This window comes from Bacillus rossius, chromosome 8, assembly GCF_032445375.1.
Source record: "Bacillus rossius redtenbacheri isolate Brsri chromosome 8, Brsri_v3, whole genome shotgun sequence".
Classification (NCBI taxonomy): domain Eukaryota; kingdom Metazoa; phylum Arthropoda; class Insecta; order Phasmatodea; family Bacillidae; genus Bacillus; species Bacillus rossius.
The window spans coordinates 66,432,693-66,452,111 of NC_086336.1; the positions used below are offsets into that span (position 1 = coordinate 66,432,693).

The 19,419-nt window shown below is 37.6% G+C and overlaps 1 protein-coding gene across 1 annotated transcript in view; it reads left to right on the top strand.

Moving 5' to 3' along the window:
- Positions 1-457: 457 nt before the first annotated feature.
- LOC134535403 (uncharacterized) overlaps positions 458-19,419 on the top strand; it is a 91,364-nt gene continuing 72,402 nt past the window's right edge. Inside the window, exons 1-2 of the mRNA XM_063374477.1 lie at positions 458-604; positions 10,477-10,648. The gene's annotated coding sequence lies outside the window, so the exon portion shown is untranslated. The remainder of the gene's footprint in view (positions 605-10,476; positions 10,649-19,419) is intronic.

Consider the following 19,419-nt stretch of genomic DNA (forward strand, 5'->3'; position numbering starts at 1 on the left):
TACTTTATTTAATATGTTTCATTGTGATTATTGTCTTATAATTAGTAGTTAATTACTTAACCCTGTCGAATAATTTAGAATAACTAAGAAACACTTACTTACCGGTATTATCTCTATTGTTGTGTTATATATCCATACACAATGTAAATAATGTATTAATTACTAAATTTATAGAGACGTCACAAGTTGACAGGTTTTGAAAATATGGGTCTGTTCTCATCAGGAGAGTGCACTATAACTGCCATGCTATCAGCTGTAGCACTATGTTCGCGCCTGGGAGGTATGCAACTGGCAACACAGCTCTGTGCAGCGGGACTGCAAGCCGCGGCCCGCCAGGCGCAGGCGGGAACAGGTTTGGGAGCGGTCTGGCGTGTTTGTGATGCGGTCTGGAGGGGGCAGGCCCCCTGAAGGGGGAGGGAGGTCGCATTCCACGAGTCCGCCGGCCGGGTTCAACGTGTCGGTGTTCAAGGCCTGGCCGAGCGCGGCGCGCAGCTACAGGCATCCCTCGCCAGTGGGGGTAACACAAGCACAGTGCGTGACGTCAGCTCGGCACCGGCGACGTCTCTGGTGAACAGTCTGCGCTCCGAGAGCCGGTCCCTGACAGGTAAGCCCGGCGCTGTTCCCTGTCGCCTCGCGAGCTCTGGAAGTAGGACGGTCACTTTCCTTTGTGGCTGGCGGATTTCACTTGCAATGCCCTGCCTCGGGCCTCTGTCGTCGCCCTTCCCAGTAGGCACGTTGGTGCTGGTGACCGTGGTTATCGCCTGCAAGAGCGAAGCATCGCACTCGTCAGACGTAGCACGTAAAACAAATATTGCCATAGAAAATTCCTTCTAAAGTATCCCATATCGATTTATGAAATGAAGTTTGGGATCCAGTTGCTGCAGCAGAATCACTCAAATCAGACAAAAGTCAGACGTTGCGTACCGTGAGGTCCCGTGTTCAATGACATGGAAACAAGACTGTCAACTTTGAATTGTTCTAAACAGTTCGCTTCGTAAATGAAATATTTATTAAGTCTGATTAGATTTTTAAATACTGCAACGCTAGTCTGAACTATCACTAGTAATTTATTTTATACGTGTGACACGTTAGAGTATGATTGTAGCTGATATAGATAATACTAACTTATTTAATGTTATTTAAATAATGTATTCAGTAGGTATATAAAATAGCGCGTGATTGTATCTATTATCAATCACCTCTCGAATACTCCAGTTGCTAATAATTGATGACTTCTCTAGTTCAATGCTCTCTACTGTTGTGTGTATTTTATTTTCACGGTGATTAAATCAGAATCTCGCGTGTTTTAATATACTAAATATAATTTCTGGTTACGAAATTCTTTATTTTTTAATTCTAATGTATTTACGGCTGTTGCGTTAATGTTACCAGCCAAATCAGTCAGTTTGAATTGTGCGTGTTTTCCTTGTAACTGCCACGGGCGCCGCCATGTTTGACAGGCGACCGCCGCGCTGATTCTAGGAAACATGGCGGCGCTGTGTCATCTCTTTGGCTGTGTGTTCGAAACGTCAAGTTGTTATATACCTCCCTTTTCTTTCTGCCTACACGTTTAACATTTACTTTATTTAATATATGTTTCATTGTGATTATTGTCTAATAATTAAAAGTTATTAACTTAAACCCGTCTAATAATTTGGAATAACTAAGAAACATTTAAGTACTGGTATTATCTTTATTTCTTTATTTTTGTGTTATATATCCATACCTAATGTAAATAGTATATTAATGACTAAACCTATAGTGACGTTTCAAGATGACAGTTTTTGAAAATGTCATGGGCCTGTTGTAATATCGAACGTAACAAAGGTATAGGTCATTGTTTGAATCACGCTCTTTGGCAGTTACACTTGCAAATCACGAGGCGTTTCTTTCTACGTCACGTTTGGCAACATTGCGAACATGCGAGCACTTTTTGTTCATAGTCAGTACGTCGAGCTTTTCAGTATCAGTTATCAGACGCTCAGATTGTGTGTAGAGAATTGATAATTGCTATTGCAGGAAGACAAATATTGAATTAAAAGTATAATATCTTCAGAATAAATACACATAGCTTGAACGCCTGATAAATGTAGAATGTGAAATCAACCAAACAATTCCCGATCACGAGCCATTATTTACGAACGGGTAGGGCCAACTGCACGCAGGCAACATGCATAACAAAGCTGTGATGTCATTCAGTGAGAAACACTCACCATTTAAGTAATCTATGTCAGGAGTATAGAGACGTGTCCGATCCGCGGACAAATGTTTTCTAGTTTTGCGCGCATACGTCACGTTGGAGGTACTGCAGACGATATTGGAGCATTGGAGCTAATATAGCACGGGTTTTAATGGTAGTTTGATAATACGAATTCTCAAAGTGCAAAATTGTGTGTAATATGGTTACCCAAATAATAGAACCAAAGTGAATTAAATAAAGTATTACCGTCCCTTAAATGAGAGTGGTTAATGTTTTTTTTTTATAGCAACTGATCTTGAGAATTTTCTTTTTGTGTAGGCCTCGGCTTAAACCATTGGGCAAAATTTACTTTAAATAAAAGAATAATATTTAAATGATTGGTTTATTGTTAACTGGCTTTCTAAATTATAACCTTGTTACAATTTTTTATGTAGGATACAGATACAAGTTCATTGTCAACTGAATTATTAGTATTAATGTTTACAACGTTAAATTTAGTCACCAAATGTATCTCATATAGCCACATTAACACACATACACACACTTTTATTATTGTATAAACTTACAATATTAGTAAAAATTATAAGCGTGTCCCAAAGTTTTGATTGGAAACGTAAAACAAATATTTGCAGTAAATTAAATTTTAAGTGTCTGTAATAATAATAATAATAATAATAATAATAATAATGATGATGATGATGATGATGATGATGATGATGATGATGATGATGATGATGATGATGATGATGATGATGATGATGATGATAATAATAATAATAATAATACTAAATTTCCCATTTTCTTTTACACTTTGTTAACAATATTCACTTAATTCACCAGGAAATTTAGCACTCACGAAAGCAAGCTTGTATGTGAGTGCATCTAGTCACTTCAAATTACATGCGGTATTTTGACGATTGTAAACATTTGTAAATGTATAATAACTGAGAAATAAATATATAAAATATAACCTAAGAAACTTTACATTAGTTATATAAAGATGAAAGTTAAAAAGAGCAATTTATTAAAATTCAATATTATGTATAAACAAAATAACGTATAAATTATTATAAATTATAACATTGTTACATGAATAAATGAAAATATAATTAAATAAAAATTAGTATTTAAGTAAAGTACAGGTATAAAGTTATAACAATATATAAAATTTACTTAAATACTAAAGCCATCTCTTCATCAGTTAAATTATGTAGCCAAATATTAACATATTTTTTTCATTTGAAAATAATTTTTAGTTTTTAGTTTTGCAGGAAGAATAACAACAATTTTTGGAAGCAAAAATTCTAAAGATCTCTGAGATATTGTTTTATGAAATTGAGGGATTTGTAAATTTATATTCTGTCTATGCCGTGTAGGATAGTTATGATCTATATAATTTAACTGATTATCCCTTTGATATATATTAATTATTACAGCTCCCTACCAAAAATTTACAACAGAAAACAACAGAAAATACAACAGAACTTTACAACAGACACCAACTGAAATACAATAGGATACAACAGGATTTTCTGTTGTATTTAATGCGGGAATTGGCCGATTTCTGTTGGTTTCTGTTGTAAATCTTAGTGTATTTCAGTGGTTTCTATTGGTTTTTGTTGCAAAACATTCTAATGGATTCTGTTGTTTTCTGTGGGTTTTATTGTATTATGTTGGGTCTTGTTGTTTTATGTTGCAAAGAGTTATGTTGGTTTCTGTTGCATTTCAGTGTTATTCAAAGTATTCTGTTGGGTTTTGTTGTTTTATGTTGCAAAGAGTTCTGATGGTTTCTGTTGTATTCCAGTGTTATCCATTATATTCTGTTGGTTTTTGTTGTTTTCTATTGCAAAGAATTCTGTTGGTTTCTGTTATATTCTAGTGTTTCTCATTGTATTCTATTGGGGTTTTTCATTGTTTTCTGTTACAAAGAGTTCTGTTGGTTTCTATGGCATTTTAGTGTTTTTGACTTTATTCTGTTGGGTTATGTTGTTTTATGTTGCAAAGAGAGAGCTGTCTAGGCTTGTTTAGCCCGCATGATATATACATTTCCCTTCTACAATCGTTCATGTTACAACTTTACATATTGCTATCCTTTTGGATGTTTTGCATTTACAATATTATTTACAAGGCTACGAAACATACTTACACTACACACTTAAAAATCTTCATAAATATTTACAATCATAACATGTCTTAACATAACTATAATACATTGTCTGTTCATATTTTACAACTGCCATCTGGTGACGAGTGGTTTCACTACAATGGCCATGGCCGGAAAATTGTGCCGCGGACAGGACTGTGACCCGGGTTTTTGTTTAAATAAAGAGGAGGTACAACGTCAATCTGTTGCAAAGAGTTCTGTTGGTTTCTATTGTATTCCAGAGTTTTTCATTGTAATCTGTTGGGTTTTTTTGTTTTCTGTTGCAAAGAGTTCTGTTGGTTTCTGTTGTATTCCAGTGTTGTTCATTGTATTCTGTTGGGTTTTTGTTGTTTTATGTTGCAGAGTGTTCTGTTGGTTTCTGTTGTATTCCAGTGTTATTCAAAGTATTCTGGTGGGTTTTGTTGTTTTATGTTGCAAAGATTTCTGTTGGTTTAGGTTGTATTCCAGTGTTTTTCATTGTAATCTGTTGGGTTTTGTTGTTTTCTGTTGCAAACAGTTATGTTGATTTCAGTTGTATTCCAGTGTTTTTCATTGTATTCTGTTGGGTATTGTTGTTTTCTGTTGCAAATAATTCTGTTGGTTTCTGTTATATTATAGTTTTTTTCATTGATTCTGATGGGTTTTGTTGGTTTCTGTTGTAGTCCAGTGTTTTTCATTGTATTCTATTGGGTATTGTTGTTTTCTGTTACAAAGAGTTCTGTTGGTTTCTATTGCATTCTAGTGTTTTTCATTGTATTCTGTTGGGTTTTGTTGTTTTCTGTTGCAAAATGTTCTGTTGGTTTCTGTTGTATTCCAGTGTTTTTCATTGTATTCTGTTGTTTTGCTGATAATTTTGAAGCACATATGTAAAGTCTAATTACCATCACCATGTATCGCGTACATTAATACTGATATAATATCAATAGGTAAAAGTTCTGTATCGCTTATCCAAGATTATCACTTGGCCCTGTTCATTTTGATCCCCCGTAACCTGAATAAAGATTATAATTTCTTTTATACGTCACATTACGTGCTATCGGACGTAACACGTTGGCAATTCGCGCCTCCATACTGCTAAAAAAAATCCCTGCAAGGATTAACGCTTGGGCTTGGGTACACAGTAGGGACTCACATATTTTTTTACATTGCATCAACTAAAACAACAAAGCATAATTTTTTATTTGGATATATTAAAGCAATGTAACATAATAACAACAAACAAAAATTTACATTATTCCCTACTGTGCATCCAAGCCCAAGCGTCAATCCTTGATGCAAGCCTTAATGTTTAATAAATCATATCTATAACCCCTAAATATATATTAAAAGAAATCATAATTCTTGCCAATTTCTTCATTCATTTTCGTAGCAAACAAATGTCACATTCGTAACCTTGCAGTGTGTCCCAGCCTGTACAAAGAGAGTGAGCGATAAAAATGGTTAAATAGTTAATGAAAAATGTATTTAGAGAAATGTTATTATCCAATGGTAATTTTACACTAATCAAACTCGGTAAATAAAATATGTAAACGATAAACAGAAACGTTTTTCTTAAATGCCAAAAATTATTAGGGTAATGCCGATCAGTGGTAAGAAATGTGATCACTGAGATCGGCATTACCCCCGAAGACATCCGCCATGAAACAGGTTATGTACAAGGAAAAAAAAAAAAACAATTATACAAAAATCACTAATGAACAGCAAGAAAAACAAAAAAAAAAAAAAAACAAAACCCAACAGAATGCAATGAAAAACACTAGAATACAACAGAACTCTTTGCAACAGAAAACAATGATAAACACTGGTATTCAAAAGAAACCAACATAACTGTTTGCAACAGAAAACCACTAAACCGAACAGAATACTATGAAAAACACTGGACTACAACAGAAACCAACAGAACTCTTTGCAAAAGAAAACAACAAAACCCAACAGAATACAATAATAAACACTAAAATACAATAGAATCCAACAGACTGCTTTACAACAGAAAACAACAAAACCCAACACTTTCTGTTCCAATATCTTTCACAACAGAATCCAATAAAAACCAATGAATTCAGTGGGCTTTGACAACAGAACCCACTAGAATACAATGATGTATTTTTTTGTGTGTGTAAATTTTCCCCAACAAAATACACTGAAACCCAATGAAGTCAGTGTGTTTACAACAAAACCCAACAGGATCCAATAAAATACACTGAAATCTATTCTGTGATACAACAGGATACACTGAAATTCCTGTTATATTTTATTGGTTTCTGTTGTAAATTTTTGGTAGGGCTATAATAAACAATCTTTTAATATCAAATACATTTAATAGTTTAAAAAGTTCCTTGGATGGGTACATGTAGTTTTTTTTGAAAATAACTCGTAAAATAAGTTTTTGAATTGTTATAAGTGGCTTAATTGACGTTTTACTCATCCCTCCCCAAGCCAGAATGCCATACTGCATTACATACTGAAAAATAGCAAAGTAAACCATTCTAATACCTTCAATAGATAATATTGTTCTTAGTTCAACGAATTTATAAACTTTTATACACATTTATATAATGGTATGATGAAAGCATTAGTAAAAATGGGTGAAATATATATTTGAAGTGTTAATATCCATGCTTCAGAGTAGGTTTTGCTTTCTTGTTATAAGCATTTATTTTGGCAATTTTCTAGAGTTGAAACTCTTCTAAAAAAAAAAAAAATCTTAAAATTGTATTTTTGAGTTACCTTCATTATATTTGATGATTCTGTAAATCGTCGTGTAGAAAGTAACCCATTAGGGGGAATCAGAAGAACCGAAAGACGCCATATTTGTTTCAACACTTGTTGGTGTGTATCTTAGCTCTCGGTATGCAGCATTTGGTGGGTGTTATTTCGTGAATGGAACTAAAGTCAAGGAACTGAAATATGTAACAGACGGTGCTGCAATCTGTGGCGTGTGTGCGAACCAAAGTTCATAAAGCCAAATGAAAACTTTTTACTATTAACAGAACTGTTTAATGAATTTTAATAAGATGTTCAGTATTTTAATAAAATAGCTTGTCGAAAATCCAAAGATGGGATTTAGTATTTTTTTCAAGTCTTTTCCGCTTTAATCGGGGCAATTTCATTCCTAAGGTTTAAAATTTCGCACTGTAAATGGAATGATTCGTTCGATAGTCAACGTAGCTATTCCGGCAGCGAATTATAACGGGCGTGCGGAAACTACGTGTGATTCGCGTCCAGAAATGTAGTTGAAAACACGATTTGCGTATATTTATTAAGCTCAGCATTATTTTAAGAATCCTACGTTAAATTTCGTGTTCGACTTTTGCATTGTGATTGTATTTGCAACCTGATTACACATGAATTGGCTCGTTACCAAGGTTAGATGTTACACATCACTTGTCAGATAACTTGAAAAATCTAATTTAAATAATTTAGAAAATCTAAAATGGTCCGGAAAAGATGTTGGGTACAAGTTATAAACATACACCTCACCGAAACAAAAGACTATTGAGAAATACAAGCATATGTGGCAATGCACGGCCGAAAAAAATAAATTTCTTGGTCATTTAGTTATACGAGGACACATAAATTAAAATAAAAAGTTTCCAGAAATTTCTTAACTTCAAATTATTCTGTATGTAGAGTAATTAACAATTATAATTTAATTTGTGGCTTTTAATGAAGTTACACACACACACACACACACACACACACACACACACACATATATATATATATATATATATATATATATATATATATATATACACACTTTATATATAATCTTCTAAAAAATACAAAATCTATAAACAAAACTAAAATCTAATTCCAAAGTTTATAAACTACGCAAGAAAATCAAAAACCCAAAACGTTCAACAACAAAGTTTTCAAAAACAAAAACCCATTTATAAACTACACACGACGCAAAAAGGCAACGCAAGCATCGAACAACTTTAAACTTCTTGCGTTTCGTCTTGGCGCTTACGCCTTCCTTATTTGAAGTGAAGTGTTCCAAAAACTGTTAAACACGCAGGCGTTATATGCATAGAAGGCTACGATTGTAAGTGTGTCTATATATACACACACATAAGATGTTTTCACGTGTGTGTGAAACGTTTGTATAGTGAAAGAAAAAAACCCTTTGAAATCAAATTATTGACGATTTCTTATGTTTTCATTACAAATATGAATTATCAAGAGAAGCCCGTGGAAGCAAATTTGTTCTCAAGCGTTTTAAAATTTCAATTTGTAGGATTGCAGATGTCTCGCAACTTTCGCGCTTTATAAACGACAGTGAGTTGGCTGCGTCGATGCTCGTCGGGAGAGTTCGGCGGGACTCGGAGAGAGTCGGGGAGGAGGGGCAGACCACCGTAGTGCCGCCGCTCGCCGCTGCGGGCAGCACGTGCTGGCTCTGGCCAGACAGCTCCACAGCTGGCACGTAACCCGTCTCAAGTATCAAGTAGCTAGTATCTTTCTGCCACTGTTATGTCGACAGGGTTTGCAAACCATTTTATTGCCAGTTGGAGAACGTACCACGGGCACCTATCGGAGGAATAAAGAATAAAGTACATGTTACTTAATTTTGAGTCGAGCCATCATCTTTGAAATTTGGGGGGGGGAAATTAAACTTTTAAACTGTAGTCTACCAGCATTAAGAAAAATTCATATTTCGTATAAAACTCACCACAACTGAACTATATACACACGCATTTGCATATTTTACTGCTATTTATGTTTTATATTTAAAAAAATTCAAGTCATGCAGCCTCAACATTATAAATGACCTCTCAACTTTGGATCTTACAAATTACTCTTAGAAAGGGGGAGGGGGTGCCCGAAAATAAATTATGTTATAAATAACTCTTACGTCGGGTGTATACAGTAGCGGATCCAGAGGGGGCTCAACCCCCCTCCAAAAGCATCTGGGTCCACTATTGTTTTAGTGTTTGCCTTGATAGCCTCAGCTGGGTCAAGCCCCTCCCAAACCAAAATCCTGGATCCGCCACTGGGTGTATAAACTACGCAAGGGACGAACACTCAACCACAAAAAAAGTCAAGTGTATCCTATTAAAAACGACATTCGGGCCTTCTATGCACATAACTATGCATATTCTCTTTAAAAGTTTTGCAACACTTCAATATGAAAGGAGGAAACGAAAAACTTAACGCAAACAGTTTAATTTTGACCGACGCTTACTTTGCGTTTTTGCGTCTTGCGTTGTTTTAAAACGGGTATTTAAAAAAGTCGTTATTGAACTTAAGTTTGTTACGTTCTTGCGTAGTATATAAATCCAGCCGTTTGCTATTGCAAGTCAAACAAGGACCGAGTCACCGCAGGTAAATGCTACCCGTCTTGACTGGTTATATGTACTATTCGTCGCAAGGCATTCTGGTGCCCGTAGCTTCGTTTTGAGTTTTTGCAGTTATACCTACTTCTTTAGGCGCGTTATGAAAAAATGATGAGCGAATTTTACGATGCGCACGCACCATCAACGAAATTTTCACAAAATGAAAAAGAAAAGAAAAACTTCATACAAAGAGTTACATACAAATAAAAAAAAAAAATATGTGCTTTTAAATCTTATAAGTACTTTAGTTTTTTATACTGAATAGTGAGCCATATAATTAAAAACCTTAATTTACTGTGAATATTAGTGGTAAAAATTGTGTTTATTAACTTTTTCAAGTATATTTTCAAGTGTATTTATGTAAGTGAGGTTACATTCCAGTATGTATTATTTATTTACATTGTAAATAATAACATTATAATTATAAATAATTAAAATTAATACGTTAGAATTATCATTCACCATATTTATTTTTTCATTATTAATTGAAATTTATCTCGATTAATTTACTAAATTAATAAAATTATATGCGTATTTATGTTGAGTATTCATTTTAATTTTTAAGTTGGATTTAATTTATACCTTACCAAGCGTATACATAATATAAATCCAATATTTTTATGATTTTATTTATTTTTATTATTTGCGAGCAAAATTAAAGTTAGTTTTTTAATGCGTCAAGTAAGCATAACTTATAACGCGCGTACTCGCATCCATTTTTAAACGTAAGTATATGTACTGTAATTGTACTGTTATCGTGTAAAACAAGAGTAAGATTGAATGCCTCTGTTCCCCAGATGTTTCAGGTGCGGGGAGAGAGTGGGGGCTTGTAGGCAGTCCTCGGCGGGCCCTAGCAGGCCCCAGCAGGCCGCAGCAGGCCCCAGCAGGCCCCAGCAGGCCCCGGAAGGCCCCAGCAGGCCTGAAGGCTGACATGCTCAGTTCCTCGGTGGCGGCTGTACACGTGGCCAGGTCAGTCAACCGCGCCATGACTCCCAGATTGCTGTGTATTACAAATGCTCGGAGACTCGTTCGAGGTTGTAATAAACCAACCCTTCACAATTTCATCGCTTAGGCGTGTTCCACAATGACTCGTCATTGGACACGGACCCGTACGGATTGGTTCGGCAATGCTCAGCTCCACCGTTTACGTTACTCCGTGCGACCAATAGAAGCTGAGCATTTCCCCACGGCGGTAGCCATGTTTTTTACATTTTAAATATGTTAAGTATTGTTTCAAGTACAAGAATATGCAGTGTTATATCATTACTTACTTTTATATATGTTTATTTTTATTTTACATGTTTTCTGACCGTGCTGTTAATTTAATTTATCGTAAACCGTGACTTTAAATCTCATGGGTTGCCATTAGTTACGTTTCAATGCTTTGTGCATGCGGCAGACACGATAGTGAAACAGGACTATCCTGCGGATACGTGATGCATTCCGTTTTTACGTTTCCACGTCGTTGTGAGACGGGCCTTACGAGCTGCTTGTTTCCCACCACCACGGTACGGGCAGTGATGCTGCGCATGTCCTCATCTCGACACGCGAAGTACCGTGGGCGACCGCAGCAGAGTCTTCCCTTGTTCGATCGTTGATTCACAACATTGTCCTCTCTTGCATTTCCTACCACGATTCGGACACTCGCGCCGGATGTGTCCCAGTTCCTTGTAGACGAAGCACCGCTGTCATCTCCTTGCTCTCCGAAACTGCGATCCATTCAACAGCTTCCTTAGTGTCCCGAGTATAATCTCTTCGTTAGTATTCGAGCGGCCATTCACTTGGTGGTAAGTCTCTATCACGGCTTGTCTCTCTCTGATACTCGTGTTCCTTGAGGCAATGCAGGCACCTTCAGTTTCCAGGGCGTGGACAAGCATCGCGCATATTTTTGTGGCGGGAAAAAACGAAGAGTTGGATGAACCTCCACATTTCTGAGTCCGTCTATAACCGCACTGGTGGCTAGCTGCTGGCGGAACTCTGTTGGTGCTTCTGGGTAGGCGAGGTGCCGATGTCGGCTTGGAATTATTCGCTGTTGATGTGTATTCTGTGCTGTTGTATACACCTCGTCCATGTGTCGGTCGCCATACCTCAGCTCAAGGGCCTCTACTAATAACCCATTTTCTTCCTGGTCTGTGACTGGTATGGTCTGCAGCAGCTCTAGTGGAGATCCTCGCAGGGCCAAGACGAGTGCCGTAGCCTTTTCTTCCTCGCCCCAGACATTCACTTCTGCAGCTGCCTCGAACTGTCTTCTGTACACTGTCCACCACACCATCGAAGGTGGGTGGCTTGAATTTTGTGTGGCTGCTGGAAGTGCCCTCCACATCTTCGTAGTTACTCTTTCGGGTTGCAGCAGCTGTAGCTTCCTTTATAATCCGACGGCACTCGTCGATCACAGCTTCTATACGCGCTGTTCGTTTGCCTGTTCAAGTTGAATTAACTGCTGTTCCTGTCGGGCAAGTTGCTGTTACTGCTGTACGAGTTGCTGTTCTTGATGTGCAAGGTGCTGCTCCAAACTCTGCACCTTGCCTTCCAACTGCGTGCTGGTTTCATCGATCTTCTTCATTTCTTCTTGGTTATTCTTGATTTCCTCTAACTCGGTATTCACGGCATTCTTCACCTCTTCTTGGCAGTTCTTCATTTTATTGTTTTCATTTCTTCTTGGCTATTATCAGTTATATTCTTCATCTCTTCTTGGTCATTCTTCATTTTATTATTCATTTCCTCTTGGCAGTTATTCATTTCATTCTTCATCTATTCTTGGCCCTTTTTCGTTTCCTCCTGGCCCCTCGCTATTTTATTATTCATTTCGGCCAAGAAAGTTAATATGTTTTGAAGTTCGTCAGCAGCCATCTTTCTTGACCACACAAACTACCAGTCTGTGACTAACATAACTGTCCTCCAATCTCCAGTGTAATTTGTCCTACGAGCTAACCTAAACTTCTACTGAAAACAACACTAACTTTACTACCACTACTACTACGACTACACTCAAAACTAACTATAGTTCTTAAACTAACACAATTCTTAAATAACTAAATTGTTTAAAAATGTTTTATTTTTATATTTTAGTTTAAAAAATGTACACTAAATATATTAATTAAGGCTATCCCACTTCTGACAACAAAATGTTACGACTTATGTGGGGATAACTGGGTTCATAAGAGATAGCCTAATTAATTTTTATTAATTTATAATATTTACATTATAATAAATAAGTGTATATAAATAACGTCCGATCACCAATCATTTACACATAAAAAATGTTTATTCGCAAGTCACTCAATGTCTGTCCAGTTATACAGTTCGCACTCCTCACTGCAGCCAGGCTCGACAGTGGTTCGCCCTGAGTCGTCGCTCGGGAGTCTGTCACCCTCTCCACAGATGTCGCACTTCCCTTCACTCGCGCGGAACTCGGAGCTGTGGCGGGACTCCCGCGGAGGCCGGCGTCGCTGCTTGAGTACTTGGGCGACCTTCTCGAACCGACGAGAGTAGCTGTGACGACCCGATGCCCGAAAGATCTAGAAAGGAGGTGTTCATTCACGCCACTCCGCGCGGAGGCCCGCGGAATTCCCAAGGCCACTCAACGATGGATCACAGCGCCGAGGAAGGACGCTGCGTGGGAAGAGGAAGGGGAGGGTGTTAGCGACGACCTTTGTATACCGGCCAGGCGCGTGTGGCATGTCTATCACCAACATAAATTACGTTAATGACGGCATACCAAATTCCATGTGCAGCGCAGTTCCGGCAGCATGGCGGTGCTGTCTTCATCGCAGAGGCAGTCAATATCAGGCTTATATACTCCTCTGGTCGGATAGAACATTCTTCAATGATGTCCGACCAGCTGGCAGCAATGGCCGCACCTCTGTTGACGTAACAAGCCACGTGTGTGGGGGCTGGAGCATTTCTTATATGGCGTACTGCCGGTTGCCTGCTCCACAGGCGTCAAGCACCGCCAGCAAGGCGTCGGCTAATACTCCCGCATAAACAGTAGGATAAAGGACACAACAAAGATGGTCTTGGGAAGGGGGGGGGGGGTGTTCAGGCCACAACACGGTTATGTCTTTTATGGTTTGCTTGCCTGCACCTCGCGAACCTCACCGCCGCCGCTTGCCCTCTTAACCTTAACTACGTAGTTGCTTGAGCACTCAACTTTAGTACACAAACGTACATTACCACTCTATACTCCTTACTGCCACAGTCTCCAATTTACTGAGTCGTTTCTGCAACCACTGCTTCCACTACCAGTGTATTTCTTGAACTCAACCAGGGTGTAGTCGACGTCACAGGCGGAGCGGCGGAGGGCAGCTCAAGGAGCATGTAAGAAGATCTGGAGTGGACATGTGTAGGGCGAGAGCGAAGCCAGCCGGTGTCGAAGAAGGATTGAAAAGAAAGAGGAGGAGAGCGTATTTCTACTGCAAACACAGCCCCAGCCCACTTGTCCTTGAGGTTTGAGTGGCGCTGGTGTGCGGCTACAATGGTGATTTCCTGTAGCGCATATGGCTGTACAAATCGATGGAATTCCAAGCCGGATGGGTTGCTTTTCACATGTATTAAAGATTTTTTTTTTCATTTGTTAACTAAATTAATTCCCAAAACTTCTGAAGCATCAGAAAAAAGTGGCAAATGTTTTAAACAGAAGTAACTAATCTTCGAACTTTTCGAAAAACCTAAGAAAACTATTTAACAAAGAGAAGTAGTTTCAGTTGCATAATTCTTTACTTTTTTCATAGATTTCCAAAACGTGACGATCAACGACAGATCTGGGAAAAAGCGACAAAGCGGAAAAATTGGATTGCGTCTCCGAACCATGCATTGTGTACAGTGCATTTTGAAGACAAATGGGTCTTAAGAAGCGAAAATCTAACTCGATTAAAGGATGATATGGTGTTCGGTATATTAAGGTTTCCCTCAAAGGAACGGTTTCACAATGCTTTTAAGATATTAGATAAATCCCAACATAAGTTTAAAACATTTCTCTTAAGAGTGTGCTTCGTAGCATTAAAAGACGTGCCTTAATTATTTTGCAAATTTATCATTGTTATGGTGACGATGTCAGGGGTTTTCGTATTTTTTTAGAAATATAGTACAGTATGTATTAGCAACTACGTTAAGAACTGTTATTTTATTCACACAGAGAAAAGAAATACAAAATGCTAAAATTTGGCGTCTGTCTTTTTATATCCTATATAGGCTTGTTATTATATGTGTGTTGTAACATGTATAAAAATGTTAAATATATTCAACAATATTTGGTAATTATATATATTTAAAAACTTTTATGTACGCTACTTGAAACTACGTGAAAGGTTTTCAGTCTATAAAGGCCTATTCTATGATTTTTTAAAATTATTAATTCTTATGCAAACAATTAATAAAATTGAAAGTTTCTTACATTGTCAGTATATGCATAGCATTACAGTTATTATAAACAATTCTCTACCAGTGTTTAGCTAAGGTTTGCATGTTACGTTGGTTGAGTAAGTAGACTGGAACATGAACATGATATTGAAAAGACTTCTAACTTCTACTAATACACGTATATTACAAGAGATTTGTAATAGATTAAATGAAGTAAGTAAGAATTCGTTTTTTATAAACGTTGTGTATGAAATTATAAAATTTGAGAAGTATAATAACAAAAAGAAGTGCGTTACGAAGACATATGTCGGTAGTGTTACCCACTGAAACATTATTCCCACTTCAACTCTCTGTAAAAATAAAAGTATTGGGTTGAATGCGTCTAGAGTGGTATATAAATAAAATTTGAAGCTTCTTCCTAATTTCATTCGCAGGTGTCCCCCACCTATAGTTGCAAACAAAAATTTTTCCTCGATGTTGAAATTTACTCTGCGTATTCACAAAAAAATTTGGCAGTAAATAGGTATTTAATTTTTAAAAATGAAAGTATTCATGTTTCGAAAAAAATATTAAAGCGGTGTGGGGAAGAAAGTTTACAGATAATCCAGTAAAATTTTCAGTTTGATTGTTTTGATAGTTTCGGAGCTGTTGCGAGTTTAGTTTGGAGGATTTTTCCGCCGCGCGAGACAAGTTTGGCTCGTTTTCGTTTTCTTCCAGCGTAGGAAGCAGGGAACAAACGCCGATACCCGGCTTCACCTCGCATCCTTTGCTGGCCTTCCCTTGTCCTCTCCAGATGTATTACTGTATATTAGCTCCATGGGGCAGCTCCAAGGAGCATGTAAGAAGATCTGGAGTGGACATGTGTAGGGCGAGAGCGAAGCCAGCCGGTTGCGAAGAAGGGTTGAAAAGAAAGAGGAGGAGAGCGTATTTCTACTGCAAACGCAGCCCCAGCCCACTTGTCCTTGAGGTTTGAGTGGCGCTGGTGTGCGGCTACAATGGTTATTTCCTGTAGCGCATATGGCTGTACAAATCGATGGAATTCCAAGCCGGATGGCGTTGCTTTTCACATGTATTAACAATTTTTTTTTTCATTTGTTAACTAAATTAATTCCCAAAACTTTTGAAGCATCAGAAAAAAGTGGCAAATGTTTTAAACAGAAGTAACTAATCTTCGAACTTTTCGAAAAACCTAAGAAAACTATTTAACAAAGAGAAGTAGTTTCAGTTGTATAATTCTTTACTTTTTTCATAGATTTCCAAAACGTGACGATCAACGACAGATCTGGGAAAAAGCGACAAAGCGGAAAAATTGGACTGCGTCTCCGAACCATGCATTGTGTACAGTGCATTTTGAAGACAAATGGGTCTTAAGAAGCGAAAATCTAACTCGATTAAAGGATGATATGGTGTTCGGTATATTAAGGTTTCCCTCAAAGGAACGGTTTCACAATGCTTTTAAGATATTAGATAAATCCCAACATAAGTTTAAAACATTTCTCTTAAGAGTGTGCTTCGTAGCATTAAAAGACGTGCCTTAATTATTTTGCAAATTTATCATTGTTATGGTGACGATGTCAGGGGTTTTCGTATTTTTTTTTAGAAATATAGTACAGTATGTATTATCAACTACGTTAAGAACTGTTATTTTATTCACACAGAGAAAAGAAATACAAAATGCTAAAATTTGGCGTCTGTCTTTTTATATCCTATATAGGCTTGTTATTATATGTGTGTTGTAACATGTATAAAAATGTTAAATATATTAAACAATATTTGGTAATTATATATATTTAAAAACTTTTATGTACGCTACTTGAAACTACGTGAAAGGTTTTCAGTCTATAAAGGCCTATTCTATGATTTTTTAAAATTATTAATTCTTATGCAAACAATTAATAAAATTGAAAGTTTCTTACATTGTCAGTATATGCATAGCATTACAGTTATTACAAACAATTCTCTACCAGTGTTAAGCTAAGGTTTGCATGTTACGTTGGTTGAGTAAGTAGACTGGAACATGAACATGATATTGAAAAGACTTCTAACTTCTACTAATACACGTATATTACAAGAGATTTGTAATAGATTAAATGAAATAAGTAAGAATTCGTTTTTTTTATAAACGTTGTGTATGAAATTATAAAATTTGAGAAGTATAATAACAAAAGAAGTGCGTTACGAAGACATATGTCGGTAGTGTTACCCACTGAAACATTATTCCCACTTCAACTCTCTGTAAAAATAAAAGTATTGGGTTGAATGCGTCTAGAGTGGTATATAAATAAAATTTGAAGCTTCTTCCTAATTTCATTCGCAGGTGTCCCCCACCTATAGTTGCAAACAAAAATTTTTCCCCGATGTTGAAATTTACTCTGCGTATTCATAAAAAAATTTGGCAGTAAATAGGTATTTAATTTTTAAAAATGAAAGTATTCATATTTCGAAAAAAATATTAAAGCGATGTGGGGAAGAATGTTTACAGATAATCCAGTAAAATTTTCAGTTTGATTGTTTTGATAGTTTCGGAGCTGTTGCGAGTTTAGTTTGGAGGATTTTTCCGCCGCGCGAGACAAGTTTGGCTCGTTTTCGTTTTCTTCCAGCGTAGGAAGCAGGGAACAAACGCCGATACCCGGCTTCACCTCGCATCCTTTGCTGGCCTTCCCTTGTCCTCTCCAGATGTATTACTGTATATTAGCTCCATGGGCAGCTCGCGAGGAGATCCGGCAGCGCTGCTTCTCCCGCTTGAACGAGCTGAGGAGGGGTCTATATGCAACCCTGCAGACAACTTCCATTCATTTGTTGAAATATCCGGCCTGTACAGCCGGCTTCGATGAGCGCCATTTCTGCGGGTTTGATTCAGCATATTGACCGCGCAGTATAACCACTGCTCAGTCAGGTTTGATTTTTGTTTTTATTCCTAACCTAACTAAAACTAAGTGTATTTTGGAGGGGTCCGGGTTAGGGAGGGACCTAGGTGCGTCTCAGGCCGAAGCCTATACGCCTAGTCATGCTGGGATTAGCCATGCAAGGAGAGGGTCGCATGCATCATGTGCTAGGAGGGGATTGGCCAGCCATGGCAGCGATTGGCGCCATGACTAACTCCCCTCACTCTTAAATCTAGACTATAACTAGAGATAGGTTGGGCCCAGGTAAAACCTGCATAGACACAGGGAAAACCCTGGGCACATTCATGCGGGATGCAAATTGGCATGCATTACGTGTAGGAATTTACAGGAGATAGAGGATGGTCTGGATGAAGTGTTGGACAGAGTAGAAAAGAGTCTACCATGCGGGGGTTGGGCACTTGGACTCGTGGTCCGCTTTGCTAATTGTCCAGTACTGGATTTAGTGACCAGGGACGCAAGCGCCCCTGGTGGTGAGTGGTTACACTGACCACTCACTCCGCCGCCAGTCAGCACCTAAAAAACTAAGAAACTAAGACAGAAAAAAGATAAATGACTTACAAACTAGGCATTTCGTTACGAAATATGCAAACACCCAACTCAGGGATGGACGTGCAGTGCTTAAGGCCGTTGACTGGTTGCCAAGAACTCCAGTAAAATATGAAAAAAATTGCCTATCTAAATGAACGGATGTATGACAAGTAGCATCTTCTGAATTTTCATTCGAATTTGGCCGTATAATTCACCTTTGTCCCTCCAGGCTAATGACACACCTTGCCGACCCTCGTCAACACAGCTGGGTGCTTCACTAATGGGGATTATCGTAATCCCCTGTTTGAAAAGAGGAAAGGAAGCATCTCATGCTGCTTGTCCTGGGGCGAGTCGAGGTGTTATGGGGAGCTCAGGAAAAACAAATGGTGGAATTTGTGAATTCAATAATTTAATTCAATAAGTTATAGATATCAAAATGCTACACAGAATTTAAAAATAAATACTTTGATATTGCGAACTCTGCAAAGTGGTTCATATAATTAAGTTTTCACAGTGCCATATGTGTTTATTTTCTCTTGCTTGTTTGATAAACTTCTCCGTTGAACATGCCTGTAAAAGGCGTCGTACACATTCTATGTGCGACATCATTTGAAACTAGAAGGTCTTTTAAAAATAAAACCGAAAGTTCGCGCAGCGAAATTTAGGCCCTGCATAGTCTGCCTGCCGATTTTGCAGTAAAATAAATCATAAATAGTAATGGAAGGCAACGCATACGTATATTTATTTATGTAGGGCCTATATCTACGCGTATTTACAGTTCACCTTCGGTATTTCTAGCATTACTGAGTATGTCTCCGTGCATATCTCCGACAAAAACAAGTTATTGTTTGAACGCAGAATCCCTGTGCGTAGTCGGGAAGTCACGTGGAGTCACGTGGAGTACACATTTGTACCACAAAAAAAATTCATTAATGGGGTTGGGATTTC